The 15,983-nt window shown below is 42.0% G+C and overlaps 1 protein-coding gene across 1 annotated transcript in view; it reads left to right on the forward strand.

The window, feature by feature from the left end:
- CEP290 (centrosomal protein 290) overlaps positions 1-15,983 on the forward strand; it is an 862,077-nt gene that overhangs the window by 504,306 nt on the left and 341,788 nt on the right.

Raw genomic sequence — 15,983 nt, forward strand, 5'->3', positions numbered from 1 at the left:
TGTAGCTTATATCAATCATCAAGGAGGAACAAGGAGTTCTCTAGCGATGATGGAGGTAACCAAAATAATTTGATGGGCAGAGGATCACTCCTTGCCATCTCTCAGCAATCCACATCCAGGAGTGGAGAATTGGGAGGCGGATTTTCTAAGTCGTCAGACTTTTCATCCGGGGGAGTGGGAACTCCATCCGGAGGTATTTGCCCAGCTGATTCAGCTATGGGGCACAATAGAATTGGATCTGATGGTGTCTCGTCAGAATGCCAAACTTCCTCGCTACGGGTCCAGGTCCCCGGGGATCTCAAGGCAGGGTACTGATAGATGCTCTAGCAGTGCCTTGGTCCTTCAATCTGGCCTATGTATTTCCACCGTTTCCTCTCCTTCCACGTCTGGTTGCCAGAATCAAGCAGGAGAGAGCTTTGGTGATTCTGATAGCACCTGCGTGGCCACACAGGACTTGGTACGCATCCAAATCTAATTTATCTGCGTCTGACTGCTTGGAGATTGAACGCCTGATTTCTATCAAAGCGTGGTTTCTCTGAGTTGGTCATTGATACCCCTGATTCAGACTAGAAAGCCTGTCACCAGGAAGATCTATCATACGATCTGGCTCAAATATCTTTATTGGTGTGAATCCAAAGGTTAGATTAGGATTCCTAGAATATTGTCTTTTCTCCAAGAAGGTTTGGAGAAGGGATTATCAGCTAGTTCCCTTAAGGGACAAATATCTGCTTTGTCTATTTTACTACCACAATGTCTGGCAGATGTTCCCAGACGTTCAAGCATTTAGTCAGGCTTTGGTCAGAATCAAGTCTGTATTTAAACCTGTTGCTCCGCCATGGAGCCTAAACTTAGTTCTTAAAGTTCTTCAAGGGGTTCTGTTTGAACCAATGCATTCCATAGATATTAAGCTTCTATCTTGGAAAGTTTTGTTTTTAGTAGCTATCTCTTTGGCTCGAAGAGTTTCTGAGCTATCTGCTTTACAATGTGATTCCCCTTACCTGGTTTTCCATGCAGATAAGGTGGTTTTGCGTACTAAACCTGGGTTTCTTCCTAAGGTTGTTTCTAATAAGAATATCAATCAAGAGTTTGTTGTTCCTTCTCTGTGTCCTAATCCCTTCATCAAAGAAGGAACGTCTGTTACACAATCTTGATGTGGTTCATGCTGTAAAGTTCTACTTACAAGCAACTAAAGATTTCCTTCAAACATCTTCATTGTTTGTTGTTTATTCTGATAAACGGAGAGGTCAAAGGGCTACGGCTGCATCTCTTTCCTTTTGGCTGAAACGCATAATCCGTTTGGCCTCTGAGACTGCTGGACAGCAGCCTCCTGAAATAATTACTGCTCATTCTACTAGAGCTGTGACTTCCACATGGGCTTTTAAAAATGAGGCTTCTGTTGAACAGATTTGTAGGGCGGCGACTTGGTCTTCGCTTCATACTTTTTCCAAATTTTACAAATTCGATACTTTTGCTTCTTCGGTGGCTATTTTTGGGAGAAAGGTTCTACAAGCAGTGGCGCCTTCTGTTTAAGGTCCCTGTCTTGTCCCTCCCTTCATCCGTGTCCCTAAAGCTTTGGTATTGGTATCCCACAAGTAAGGATGAATCCGTGGACTCGATACATCTTACAAGAGAAAACATAATTTATACTTACCTGATAAATTTATTTCTCTTGTGATGTATCGAGTCCACGGCCCGCCCTGTTTTTTAAGACAGACATATATATTTTTATTTTAAAACTTTCAGTCACCACTGCACCCTATAGTTTCTCCTTTTTCTTCCTAGCCTTCGGTCGAATGACTGGGGGGTGGAGCTAAGGGAGGAGCTATATAGACAGCTCTGCTGTGGGTGCTCTCTTTGCCACTTCCTGTAGGGGAGGAGAATATCCCACAAGTAAGGATGAATCCGTGGACTCGATACATCACAAGAGAAATAAATTTATCAGGTAAGTATAAATTATGTTTCTGATGAGGGGTTATATTACAGGGCATTGACAAGGTTCTGGCTCATGATTTTTGTATTACTTTGTATGCTATTTTAAGTTTAATGTTTTTATGCAACATTTTTTTCCCTTGGTAAGGTTATGAGTGTCCGGGTGCGTTGTGATGTTTTGGTGGACGGAGCCTGCTGAGGAGGTAGTTTTGGCGCACTTTTTCAAACCAGGAAATGTTTGTTTTATTTTAGTGCAGCTCTGGGCTGTGTACAAGTGGCTGTTTCTTTGCTGCAGTGTGGTTTCAGTCCGGAGTGTTCCTATTTTTGAGGTGTAGAGGTGCCCATGTTTATTTTACTTTTATAAAGTTAAAGTTTGTTGCTATAAATGTCTGTGTTAACTTTACTTTTGTAAAGGGATAGTAACATTTTTTTTAGGCTTCTTTTTTATAAATGTATTATTTGAAATTTATTTTTTGTGTTTTGATGGTAGGGTTGCCACCTTTTTTTCAAAAAAAAATACTGGCTATGGGTGAGGGAGGAGTTACAAAAGGGAGGAGCCAAAAGGGAGGAGCCAAAAAAAAGATGCCAGACAGATCTGCAAAGCTTTACCACACAATGGGTTATCCAGTTAATTAACCCATTGCATGCCAGCAACCTATACAGAGCATAACATAGAAACTTCATTTACCCATGTCATGCCAGGGACATGCAGTGAATCACTCTATACCATGTTTCAGTTAGCCCATACCATTCCAGGGACCTAACCAGAACATAACACAGGGGTTTTTCCTACAGAAACTAAACAGGTTAATTCACGCCATGGGGCTTTAAAAGCATCACTCTTTAGACAGTTATCCCCGTAGAGCCTGTTAGCCCAGAGACTTGCAAAGCATCACTGCATAATGATCACTAGTACTGAGTCCCACGGATAATTAATACCATGGTAATGACCTGCAGAGCCTCACAGCATGCTGGTTAACCCATTTCATCAACCTATAAAGAATTACAGCACACTAGAAACCTTGCAGACCATTCTATTCTAGACAAGGCACCTATAGAGCATTACAGTACAGTGGGTACTTTTCATAGTCTTATAGTTAACCCAGTAAGTACCTGATAGGGAGCCCAGATATATAAATATACACACACACATACATACACATATATACATATATATATATATATATATATATATATATATACATACACAAACATAAATACAAAATACATAATATAGATACAAAAAAATAATAGTACACTAGAGTTTTTATTACACATAATTATACACACTATGATGGACTCAAATGTCCCTTTTTGGAGTCTGAAATTACATATAAAAGCACACACAGCATATTTATGTAACCAATTCTACAACTTTTCCTTTAATTTGGGACAAACCTGATATTTGATTAACACAAGACATCCCAATAACGCCCATATATTTCCAAGCATGTGAGATCTCACTTGGGAATATAGCTGGGCTGGTTCATGTATCTGGTATCTAATTTGGGCATATAAGTGGTATAGAAAAATCTGCAGGGGCATGCATTTAATCTGAGCTTTCTATGGGACACATTGATAACACAGTGGTGTGAATACTCTTCTCTGTACTGATTTATAAATCAAGGTTCCCGTCTGATTTGTAACTATAAGTTACCACTGAAAATTACAAACAGAATGGGGGATTCATTATTTATTAGTTTTGCCAATGATAAAAGCATCCCTTTGATCCCCTGATAAATATGTATAGAAGAATCCTGCACAGGTAAGTTCTTTCAGTTTTCTACACCTTTAATTGCTGGGCATTTATTGAAACATTATTTGAGCAGATTCTTTGCCAGCTGTCACACCACTGCAAATCTGTCATTTCTAATTGCTAAGCAAACTGCAAAATATGTTACTGTCTACCAGTCTATTAGGAAGCAGCGCCAGCCACTCAGGCAAAACCAACCAGCACATTTAATTTGTCATGATACAATAAAATATACGGTGCTGTATATGGCGGGCCCCTGAGGTGGGTACTATGGCCCTACACCTGGGTATAGTAGCAGAGGGTGATGTGAGCTCTCTGTATTATAGCAGAAATACCCTTACCCAAATCTGGCCAGGCATCCTCTCATTCGTTATTCTGAGGTCATCAAAAGCAGGCTGGGCATTCTGATGATGTGGTTCCTGCATCGGCCATATTAATTAAGGCTTGCAGCATCTCTAACCTAGCGCCGTAATGTAACTGAACAGTGAGTGAGAAACTGAGAATTTAAGTCTTGAGTGGCAGTATTGTTAAAGGAATGTTATGCAGCGTCTGTAATCTCACGCAGACGATTGGCTGAGACACAGTGCAGCTACCGTAAGGGGGTTAGTTTCCATGGAGATAGTATACTCTGGAAGCTAGGGCATAAGAATTTAAAAAAACGGCTTTTGCATTGCCGGGATTTTACTAATGCCGGTACCGGCTCCCAATCGATTACCGGCTGTGCCAGTAAAATATCGGCTGGGGGGCAACCCTATTTGGTGGACTAAGTGGCACTGCAGAATGTTATTTGTACTCTGTTGGGGGCTAATGTGGAACCTCCTATTTCTTTCTGTTCATCATGTATTGAGGGATTGCATTACAAAGATAAACTTTTTGAACCTGAGCAGTTTTTTTCTAGGGAAGATGCTGTTCAAGTGCAGCCTTGTTCTCAGGCATCCCTACCCTTGTCTGCCTGCATGTTATACCCTGTGCTTCCTTTCATGCTCCAGCTGGAGTATTCTTTGCAGGATACGGCTCCTCATATATCATCTGCAGTTTCTGAAGCGTTATCTGCTTTCCCTATGTTGAAGGGGAAGCGTAAGAGGAAATTTAAAAATTTGGAAACCCTTGTTTCAGGGGTTATTTTCTCCTGTTAAGTGTAGTCAGTCCACAGGTCATCATTACTTATGGGATATTAACTCCTCCCCAACAGGAAGTGCAAGAGGATCACCCAAGCAGAGCTGCTATATAGCTCCTCCCCTCTACGTCACATCCAGTCATTCTCTTGCACCCAACTAATAGATAGTATGTGTGAGAGGACTGTGGTGATTAAACTTAGTTTTTTATATGTTCAATCAAGAGTTTGTTATTTTAAACGGCACCGGAGTGTGTTGTTTCCTTCTCAGGCAGAATTTGAAGAAGAATCTACCTGAGTTTTTGTGTATGATCTTAGCGGACGTAACTAAGATCCGTTTGCTGTTCTCGGCCATTCTGAGGAGTAAGGTAACTTCAGATCAGGGGACAGCGGGCAGGTTCACCTGCAAAGAGGTATGTTGCAGTATATTATTTTCTAAGGAATGGAATTGACTGAGAAAATACTGCTAATACCGATATAATGTAAGTCCAGCCTTAAATGCAGTAGTAGCAACTGGTATCAGGCTGATATGTATATATGTTTACACTTAAGTATTTCTGGGGAATGGCACTTCACTGGGAAAATACTGTATGCATATAACTTTTAGCCTAACTTGCAGTAGTGAGCGACTAGCAGCAGGCTTTTTAATGACATTTCATATATTAGATTTTAAACGTTTACTGGCATGTTAAATCGTTTAATTATCTGAGGTACTTGGTGAAAATTGTTTTGGGCTTTATTTTCCACATGGCTGTCGTTTGTTTTAAATTAAAACAGTTTACTGAGCTTCCCTCACTGTTGTAGTGTGAGTGGGAGGGGCCTATTTTGGCGCTTTTACTACGCATCAGAAATTCAGTCACAGTCTGCCTTTTTCTCCCTGCATGATCCAGGACGTCTCCACAGAGCTCAGGGGTCTTCAAAACTAGTTTTGAGGGAGGTAATCACTCACAGCAGACCTGTGAGACTGTGCTTGACTGTGGTGAAAACGCTTATATTTTCAATTGTTATACGTTTTTTTTTTTTTTTTTTTCTGATATTAAGGGTTAATCATCCATTGCTAATGAGTGCAATCCTTTGCTAAATTTGGTTTCTATAACTAATCCGGTTCATTGTTATTCAACTGTGACAGTTTTTGTGTGCTTCTTAAAGGCACAGTAACGTTTTTACATATTGCTTGTAAATTTAGTTGAAAAGTATTTCCAAGCTTGCTAGTCTAATTGCTAGTTTGTTTAAACATGTCTGACACAGAGGAATCTCTTTGTGCAATATGTTCAAAAGCCAAGGTGGAGCCCAATAGAAATTTATGTACTAATTGCATTGATGCCTACTTTAAATAAAAGTCAATCTGTACATGTTAAGCAACATTCACCAGACAACGAGGGGGAAGTTATGCCGACTAACTTGCCTCACGTGTCAGTACCTGCATCTCCCGCTCAGGAGGTGCGTGATATTGTAACTCCAAGTACATCAGGGCGGCCATTACAAATCACTCTACAAGACATGGCTAATGTTATAACTGAAGTTTTGTCTAAATTGCCAGAACTTAGAGGTAAACGAGATCACTCTGGGATGAGAACAGAGTATACTGATAATGCTAGGGCCATGTCTGATACTGCGTCACAATTTGCAGAGCATGAGGACGGGAGAGCTTCATTCTGCGGGTGACGGATCTGATCCAAATAAACTGGATTCAGACATTTCAAATTTTAAGTTTAAGCTGGGAAAACCTCCGTGTATTACTAGGGGAGGTGTTAGCGGCTCTGAATGATTGTAACACAGTTGCAATCCCAGAGAAAATGTGTAGGTTGGATAAATATTTTGCGAGGTACCGACGAGTACTGACGTTTTTCCTATACCTAAGAGACTTACTGAAATTATTACTAAGGAGTGGGATAGACCCGGTGTGCCTTTCTCACCCCCTCCTATATTCAGAAAAATGTTTTCCAATAGACGCCACCACACGGGACTTATGGCAAACGGTCCCTAAGGTGGAGGGAGCAGTTTCTACTTTAGCTAAGCGTACCACTATCCCGGTGGAGGATAGCTGTGCCTTTTCAGATCCAATGGATAAAAAGTTAGAGGGTTACCTTAAGAAAATGTTTGTTCAACAAGGTTTTATATTACAACCCCTTGCATGCATTGCGCCTGTCACGGCTGCGGCAGCATTTTGGTTTGAGTCTCTGGAAGAGACCCTTGACTCAGCGACATTAGATGAGATTTCACACAAGCTTAAAACCCTTAAGCTAGCTAATTCATTTATTTCTGATGCCGTAGTACATTTTAACTAAACTTACGGCTAAGAATTCCGGATTCGCCATTCAGGCACGCAGAGCGCTGTGGCTAAAATCCTGGTCAGCTGATGTAACTTCTAAATCGAAATTACTTAACATACCTTTCAAGGGGCAGACTTTATTCGGGCCCGGTTTGAAAGAAATTATCGCTGATATTACGGGAGGTAAAGGCCATGCCCTGCCTCAAGACAGAGCCAAAACCCAGGGCTAGACAGTCTAATTTTCGTGCCTTTCGTAACTTCAAGGCAGGAGCAGCTTCAACTTCCTCTGCTCCAAAACAGGAAGGAGCTGTTGCTCGCTACAGACAAGGCTGGAAACCTAACCAGGCCTGGAACAAGGGCAAGCAGGCCAGAAAACCTGCTGCTGCCCCTAAGACAGCATGAAGTGAGGGCCCCCGATCCGGAAACGGATCTAGTGGGGGGCAGACTCTCTCTCTTCGCCCAAGCCTGGGCGAAGAGATGTCCAGGATCCCTGGGCGTTGGAGATCATATCTCAGGGATATCTTCTGGACTTCAAAGCTTCTCCTCCACAAGGGAGATTTCACTTTTCAAGGTTGTCAACAAACCAGATAAAGAAAGAGGCGTTTCTACGCTGTGTACAAGACCTTTTACTAATGGGAGTGATCCATCCAGTTCCGCGGTCGGAACACGGACAAGGGTTTTACTCAAATCTGTTTTGTGGTTCCCAAAAAAGAGGGAACCTTCAGACCAATATTGGATTTAAAGATCCTAAACAAATTCCTAAGAGTTCCATCATTCAAGATGGAAACTATTCGGACAATCTTACCCATGATCCAAAGAGGTCAGTACATGACCACAGTGGATTTAAAGGATGCTTACCTTCACATACCGATTCACAGAGAGCATTACCGGTATCTAAGGTTTGCCTTCCTAGACAGGCATTACCAGTTTGTAGCTCTTCCCTTCGGGTTGGCTACGGCTCCAAGAATCTTTACAAAGGTTCTGGGCTCTCTTCTGGCGGTACCAAGACCGCGAGGAATTTCGGTAGCTCCGTACCTAGACGACATTCTGATACAAGCGTCAAGCTTTCAAACTGCCAAGTCTCATACAGAGTTAGTACTGGCATTTCTAAGGTCGCATGGGTGGAAAGTAAACGAGGAGAAGAGTTCTCTCTTACCACTCACAAGTGTTCCCTTCTTGGGGACTCTTATAGATTCTGTAGAAATGAAAATTTACCTGACAGAGGACAGGTTAACAAAGCTTCTAAATACTTGCCGTGCCCTTCATTCCATTCAACACCCGTCAGTGGCTCAATGCATGGAGGTAATCGGCTTAATGGTAGCGGCAATGGACATAGTTCCTTTTGCACGCCTGCACCTCAGACCGCTGCAATTGTGCATGCCTAAGTCAGTGGAATGGGGATTACTCAGATTTGTCCCCTACGCTGAATCTGGATCAAGAGACCAAAGATTCTCTTCTATGGTGGCTTTCTCGGCCACATCTGTCCAGGGGGATGCCCTTCAGCAGGCCAGACTGGACAATTGTAACTTACAGACGCCAGCCTACTAGGTTGGGGCGCTGTCTGGAATTCCCTGAAGGCTCAGGGATCATGGACTCAAGAGGAGAGTCCTCCTTCAATAAAACATTCTGGAATTGAGAGCAGTTCTCAATGCCCTTCTGGCTTGGCCTCAGTTAGCAACTCTGAGGTTCATCAGGTTTCAGTCGGACAACATCACGACTGTGGCTTACATCAACCATCAGGGAGGGACAAGAAGTTCCTTAGCGATGATGGAAAGTATCAAAGATAATTCGCTGGGCAGAGTCTCACTCTTGCCACCTGTCAGCGATCCACATCCCAGGAGTGGAGAACTGGGAGGGCGGATTTCCTAAGTCGCCAGACTTTTCATCCGGGGGAGTGGGAACATCATCCGGAGGTCTTTGCCCAAATACTTCGACGTTGGGGCAAACCAGATATGGTTCTCATGGCGTCTCGCCGGAACGCCAAGCTTCCTCGATACGGGTCCAGGTCAGGGACCCGGGAGCGGTCCTGATAGATGCCTTGACAGCACCTTGGACCTTCAGGATGGCTTATGTGTTTCCACCCTTCCCGATGCTTCCTCGTTTGATTGCCAGGATCAAACAGGAGAAAGCATCAGTGATTCTAATAGCGCCTGCGTGGCCACGCAGGACCTGGTATGCAGATCTAGTGGACATGTCATCCTGTCCACCTTGGTCTCTGCCTCTGAGACAGGGACCTTCTAATTCAGGGTCCTTTCAACATCAAAATCTAATTTCTCTGAAGCTGACTGCATGGAAATTGAACGCTTAATTTTATCAAAGCGTGGATTTTCGGAGCCAGTAATTGATACCTTAATACAGGCTAGGAAACCTGTTACCAGGAAAATTTACCATAAGATATGGCGTAAATACTTACACTGGTGCGAATCCAAGGGTTACTCATGGATGTAAGGTTAGGATTTCCTAGGATATTGTCCTTTTCTACAAGAAGGTTTAGAAAAGGGTTTATCTGCAAGTTCTTTAAAGGGACAGATCTCAGCTCTGTCCATCCTTCTACACAAAACGTCTGTCAGAAGTTCCAGACGTTCAGGCTTTTTGTCAGGCTTTGGCTAGAATTAAGCCTGTGTTTAAGACTGTAGCTCACCGTGGAGCTTAAACTTAGTTCTTAACGTTTTACAGGGTGTTCCGTTTGAACCCCTTCATTCCATTGATATCAAGCTGTTATCTTGGAAAGTTCTGTTTTTAATGGCTATTTCCTCGGCTCGTAGAGTCTCTGAGTTATGAGCCTTACATTGTGATTCTCCGTATCTGATTTTTCATTCAGATAAGGTAGTTCTGCGTACTAAACCTGGGTTCTTACCTAAGGTAGTCACTAACAAGAATATCAATCAAGAGATTGTTGTTCCATCATTGTGTCCTAACCCTTCTTCAAAGAAGGAACGACTTCTGCACAATCTTGATGTAGTCCGTGCCCTGAAATTTTATTTACAGGCAACTAAAGATTTTCGCCAAACTTCTTCCCTGTTTGTCGTTTATTCTGGACAGAGGAGAGGTCAAAAAGCATCTGCTACCTCTCTATCCTTTTGGCTTCGTAGCATAATACGCTTAGCCTATGAGACTGCTGGACAGCAACCTCCTGAAAGGATTACAGCTCATTCTACTAGAGCTGTGGCTTCCACTTGGGCCTTTAAGAACGAGGCCTCTGTTGAACAGATTTGCAAGGCTGCAACTTGGTCTTCTCTTCATACTTTTTCCAATTTTACAAATTTGACACTTTTGCTTCTTCGGAGGCTGTTTTTTGGGAGAAAGGTTCTTCAGGCAGTGGTTCCTTCCGTATAGAGATCCTGCCTGTCCCTCCCGTCATCCGTGTACTTAGCTTTGGTATTGGTATCCATAAGTAATGATGACCCGTGGACTGACTACACTTAACAGGAGAAAACATAATTTATGCTTACCTGATAAATTCCTTTCTCCTGTAGTGTAGTCAGTCCACGGCCCGCCCTGTTTTTTAAGGCAGGTCTAAATTTTAAATTATACTCCAGTCACCACTGCACCCTATAGTTTCTCCTTTCTCGTTTGGTTCTCGGTCGAATGACTGGGTGTGACGTAGAGGGGAGGAGCTATATAGCAGCTCTGCTTGGGTGATCCTCTTGCACTTCCTGTTGGGGAGGAGTTAATATCCCATAAGTAATGATGACCCGTGACTGACTACACTACAGGAGAAAGGAATTTATCAGGTAAGCATAAATTATGTTTTTTTCTAATGTCTCTTCTGAGAAGTCTGAGGAAGAGGATTCTTCTTTATTGTCTGAGGGTGAGATCTCTGACTCTAACAGTATATTTCCTTCTTCTGATGCTGAAGTTGTCATTCAGGTTCAAATTAGAGCATCTCCGTTTGTTACTTTAGGAGGTTTTGTCTACTTTGGATGATTCTGATTCTATTGTTGTAATGACTCCTAAGAAATCTAGCAAGCTTATTATATATTTTAAATTGATCCTAAAAAAACAGGAAGAAAGAGAGGCGCCACAAAGGGTAAATATGGTACGGTCACTGTATACCCAAACCAAATGGCAGGAAGACCCCCAAAGGAAAGCTACTCACAAACGGGGCAGCACAACCGGAGTGCCTCACTGAGCAGCACAGGACCAAATCAGTCGCCCAAAAGACTCTCAGCAGGATCTCTCACATGCCAGCCTCAGGTCACGTGAAGCGGAACAACAATCGCCACACGGAAAATCCTCAAAGGTAATCAGAGCCCAGGTGTTCGTGAGTTTTTCAAGCTGGTGGAGCGGGGTCAAAGAGAAATGACCAAACAGTTGCTAAGAGCAATTAAAACAGAGCAAGTAATATTAAAAGAGTTGGTTTATTAAACACACTGCATATCCAGCAACACGTTTCTCAGCAAATACAATGCCGTTTCATCAGGCATTGTATTTGCTGAGAAACACGTTGCTGGATATGCAGTGTGTTTAATAAACTCACTCTTTTAATATTAATTGGGAGGAGTCAGTTCTTCCTACAAATATTCTAGAGCTGAGGGCAATCTTCAATGCTTCTGCAGACCTACCTGGGTGATTGTGACCATGGATGCCAGTCTTGGGATGGGGAGCTGTCTGGGGTTCATTAAAGGCTCAGGGTCGTTGAACTCGGGAGGAGTCAGTTCTTCCTACAAATATTCTAGAGCTGAGGGCAATCTTCAATGCTCTTCTGGCCTTGCCTCAGTTAGCTTCAGTCCAGTTTATCATATTTCATTCGGACAACATAACGTCCGTGGCTTACATCAATCATCAGGGGGGGACTCGGAGTTCCATGGCCATTACAGAGGTAGCCACGATTATTCAGTGGGCAGAGTCCCACAATTGTTGTCTGTCTGCAATCCACATTCCAGGGGTGGACAATTGGGAAGCAGAATTTCTAAGCCGACAGACTTTTCATCCAGGGGAGTGGGTACTCCATACAGAGGTATTTTCTAACTTGATTCTCAAGTGGGGCAGTCGGAGCTGGACCTCATGGCATCTCATCAGAATGCCAAGCTTCTAAGGTATGGGTCACGGTCTCAAGATCCTCAGACTGTACTGTTAGATGCTCTGGCTGTTACTTGGAACTTCAGTCTAGCGTATGTTTTTCCTCTGTTCGCTCTCCTTCCATGGGAGAGGGCGTTGGTGATTCTCATTGTCCCCGGCGTGGCCTTGCAGAATTTGGTATGCGGATTGGTGGAGATGTTATCTCTTCCATCTTGGAGTCTTCCGTTACGGAAGGGCCTTCTACTTTTGGGGCCCTTCCTTCATCCAAATCTTGTTTCTCTGATGCTGACTACTTGGAGATTGAACGCTTGATATCATCTTAGTTATTGAAGCTATGTTTCAGACTCATAAACCTGTGTCTAGAAAGATTTATTATAAGATTTGGCGTATATATTTGTATTGATGTGATTCCAGGTTTTTCTTGGAATAGAGTTAAAATTCCTAGGATTTTGTCTTTTCTCCAAAAGGGTTTGGAGAAGGGTTTATCTGCTAGTACATTGAGGGGTCAAATTTCTGCTTTATCTATTTTGTTGAATAAACGTCTGACAGATATGCCAGATGTTAAATCTTTTTGTCAGGTTCTGGTTAGAGTCAGGCCTAGGTTTAAATTTGCTACTCCTACGTGGAGTCTCAATTTGGTTCTTAGAGTTCTCTCCTTTTGAACCTATGAATTATTTGGATATTAAGTGTTTATCCTGGAAAGTTTTGTTTTTGATTGCTAGTTCTTCAACTCAGATTTTCAGAGCTTTCAGCTCTGCAGTATGAATCTCTTTTCCTTATTTTTCATTCTGATTATGTAGTTCTGCATACTGCCTTAGTTTTTCTTCCTAAGGTGGTTTCGGATGGGAATATTAATCAAGAGATTGTTGTTCCTTCCTTGTGTCCTGATCCTTTTTCTCATAAGAAACGTTTGTTGCACAACCTAGATGTGGTACGTGCTGTAAAGTTTTATTTACAGGCAACTAAGGATTTTTGTCAGTCTTCTTCCTTAATTGTTGTTTATTCTGGGAAGAGAAAGGGTCAGAAAGCTACTTCTTCTCTTTTTTGTTGAGGAGTATTTTTTGCTTGGCTTATGAGACTTCTGGACGGCAGCCTCCTGAGAGAATCACGGTTCTTTCTACCAAGGCTGTTTCTTCTTCTTGGTCTTTTAATAATGGTGCTTCTATGGAACAGATTTGCAGGGCTGCTACCTTGGTCATCCTTTCACACTTTTTCAATATTTTACTATTTGATACTTTTGCTTCGGCAGAGGCTTATTTTGGGAGAAAGGTTCTTCAAGCAGTGTTACCTGTCTTGTCCCTCCCTCATCATCTGTGTCCTCTAGCTTGGGTATTGATTCCCACTAGTTATTGATGATTCCGTGGACTCCACCATATCTTAGGAAAGAAAACATAATTTATGCTTGCCTGATAAATTTCTTTCTTTCCGGATATGGTGAGTCCATGGCCCACCCTTTATTTAAGACATTTTATTTTTCTGTATACATCAGGCACCTCTGCACCTTATATTACTTCCTTTCTCCTTTCCTTTTTGTCGAATGACTGGGGATTGTGGGTAAGGGGAGTGGTATTTAACCAGTTTTTGCTGTCGTGCTCTTTGCCGCCTCCTGCTGGTCAGGAGAGATATTCCACTAGTAATTGACAATTCTGTGGACTCACCATAAGAAATACATTTATCAGGTAAGCATAAATTATGTTTTTTTTGTAATCTTAGATTAATTTATTAATAGTTTAATAATTATATATTATATTTTTAAGTAATGTTAGCTTTTTTTATTTTAATTGTAACTTAGTATTTTTTAATTTAGGTAATGTTGGTTAATTTAGGGGGGTGTTAGGTTAGGGGTCTTAGTAATTTAATTAGTCGTGGGGGTTTTGGATTATTGCGTTGTGTGGGTTTGGCGGATTAGGGGTTAATAGTTTTATTAGGTTTATTGCGATGTGGGTTAATGGCGAATTAGGGTTTAATACATTTATTAGGTTTATTGAGATGTTGGTTAAAGGCTGATTAGGGGATAATATACTTCATTAGTTATTGCGGTGGGGGTTGGTTGTTGACAGGTAGATAGATATTGCGCATGCGTTAGGTGTTTGTTAATATTTTCAGGCAGTTACAGGAGTTATTGTGCTCACATTTTCAGCATAAGGCTTGCTGCACCTTCCTATGTGTGGCGAGGTGAAAATGGAGTAAAATGTCTCCATTTCCGCCGCTTAAGTCCTTGCGCTGAATATGTGATATCGATTTGCAACGCGGTTCTATGTTAGTTTATGGGAGTAAAAATTGCGGGCGACGGGTGAATTTTACGCGCCACATTTCTATGCGGTGCTAGTGTTGCCACCTCGGCCATGTTTTCCTGGACATTTTTGAGTTACACAATACTGCAGGGTAAGCAAGGAACATCATGAATAGTGCTGTGCATGGGTCTAATTCGTGTTCCCCTCTGCACACCCTGCAGTATTGTGGCCCAACTCTCCCTCCCTCTCCAAGATCTCATTTTCTGTGGCATAGGGCCCCCCTCCTCATGCTATTGCTTCATAGTGTAGGGTTCTATCCCTTCTTCTCCCCTGTTTTATAGTTTTGCCATAGTGTAGGGAACCCAAGATCTTATGTTTTCTTTAGCAGAGGGTCCCCCTCCACCTAATATTGCTTCATAGTGTAGGGCTCCATTCCTTCCTCTCCCCTGCCTTATAGTTTTGCTGTAGTGTAGGGAACCCCATCCCTACCTCCCTCCCTCTGCACTCCCCTGCTTGGCCGCCCTCCTGCCTCTTCCCTTCCTTCTTACCGCTCCTGCAGGCTTCAACGGAAGATCATTACATAGAGTGACACAAACACAGTGAAACAGACAGCATCTACAAATGACACAGGTAGTGTGACTGTAATGTTCAGGCAATCTGGCTTCATATGGTGACGGAGCACTAATCGCGTCCTGTTACCATATAAAGGCAGAAGCCTGCAGCCCACCAACAGCAAGCTTGGGCTTCCTGAAGGTCCAACGTAGATCTACGTTATGTACTATGATGGGCTATGTACTGCATGATCCCATTGGCGCAAGAGGTTAATAGGTCCTGGAGAGAACTCTGATGTTTAGCACTATTACCACTATTCTCTAAATGAGGCATTTCCTCTTTATCATCCCCTATCCATTTACCTTTCATTATTAAATGTACAGGACTGATAACTCAAACATCACTGTTGAGAGACACTTGTTCAAAGTTTGTTTCAAATTGTTTAATTTTATGTTGCAAATGTTTGTATTAAAAAAACAAATCAATAGGATAAACATATTAAGAAAGCAAACAATGTTACATTCAATTAGCAAAAGGATATATAAAACTGAGTGAAGAAAAGGGGGATATTATTAAATGTAATATGTATTGATATAAAACTCAGTTGAAAGGCATGGAAGGGAAATTATAGTATACAATGGTGTACAAGTAGCATTCACCTGTTTACATTCAGTACAGTGCCTGTATTGACTTAGCTTTTTCTGTATTCGAGCTGGGTCTCATAAAATCTGCCTCTTAGTTGTTTCTTTCGTGATTTTTACAATTTATGTATTTGCCTCGGCCTCTCTGATATAATGCACCCATTACCTCATATTACAGAAATCTATAATTTATCCCACCTGACAATATGTTGACTGGGAATCAATAAGGTAGCATGCGGTAAGTTATCATCAAAAGCACTTTCTGTCCTTGTGTTGTCTGGTTTGTTGTAGAGAGATTGCTTTCATGAATACACCAGTTTAATAATTTATTTGAAGCTAATGCTTTTATTAACAGCTCTTTGTAAATGTTGTCCCATGGCACTTGGGATGGTTGGAACAAAAATGGTTACATTAGGCCTATCGTAAATAAAAGCTGATTACAGAATTTTAATCAAAATGTAATTCC

The sequence above is a fragment of the Bombina bombina genome, chromosome 6 (assembly GCF_027579735.1).
Source record: "Bombina bombina isolate aBomBom1 chromosome 6, aBomBom1.pri, whole genome shotgun sequence".
NCBI classification, from domain to species: Eukaryota; Metazoa; Chordata; class Amphibia; order Anura; family Bombinatoridae; genus Bombina; species Bombina bombina.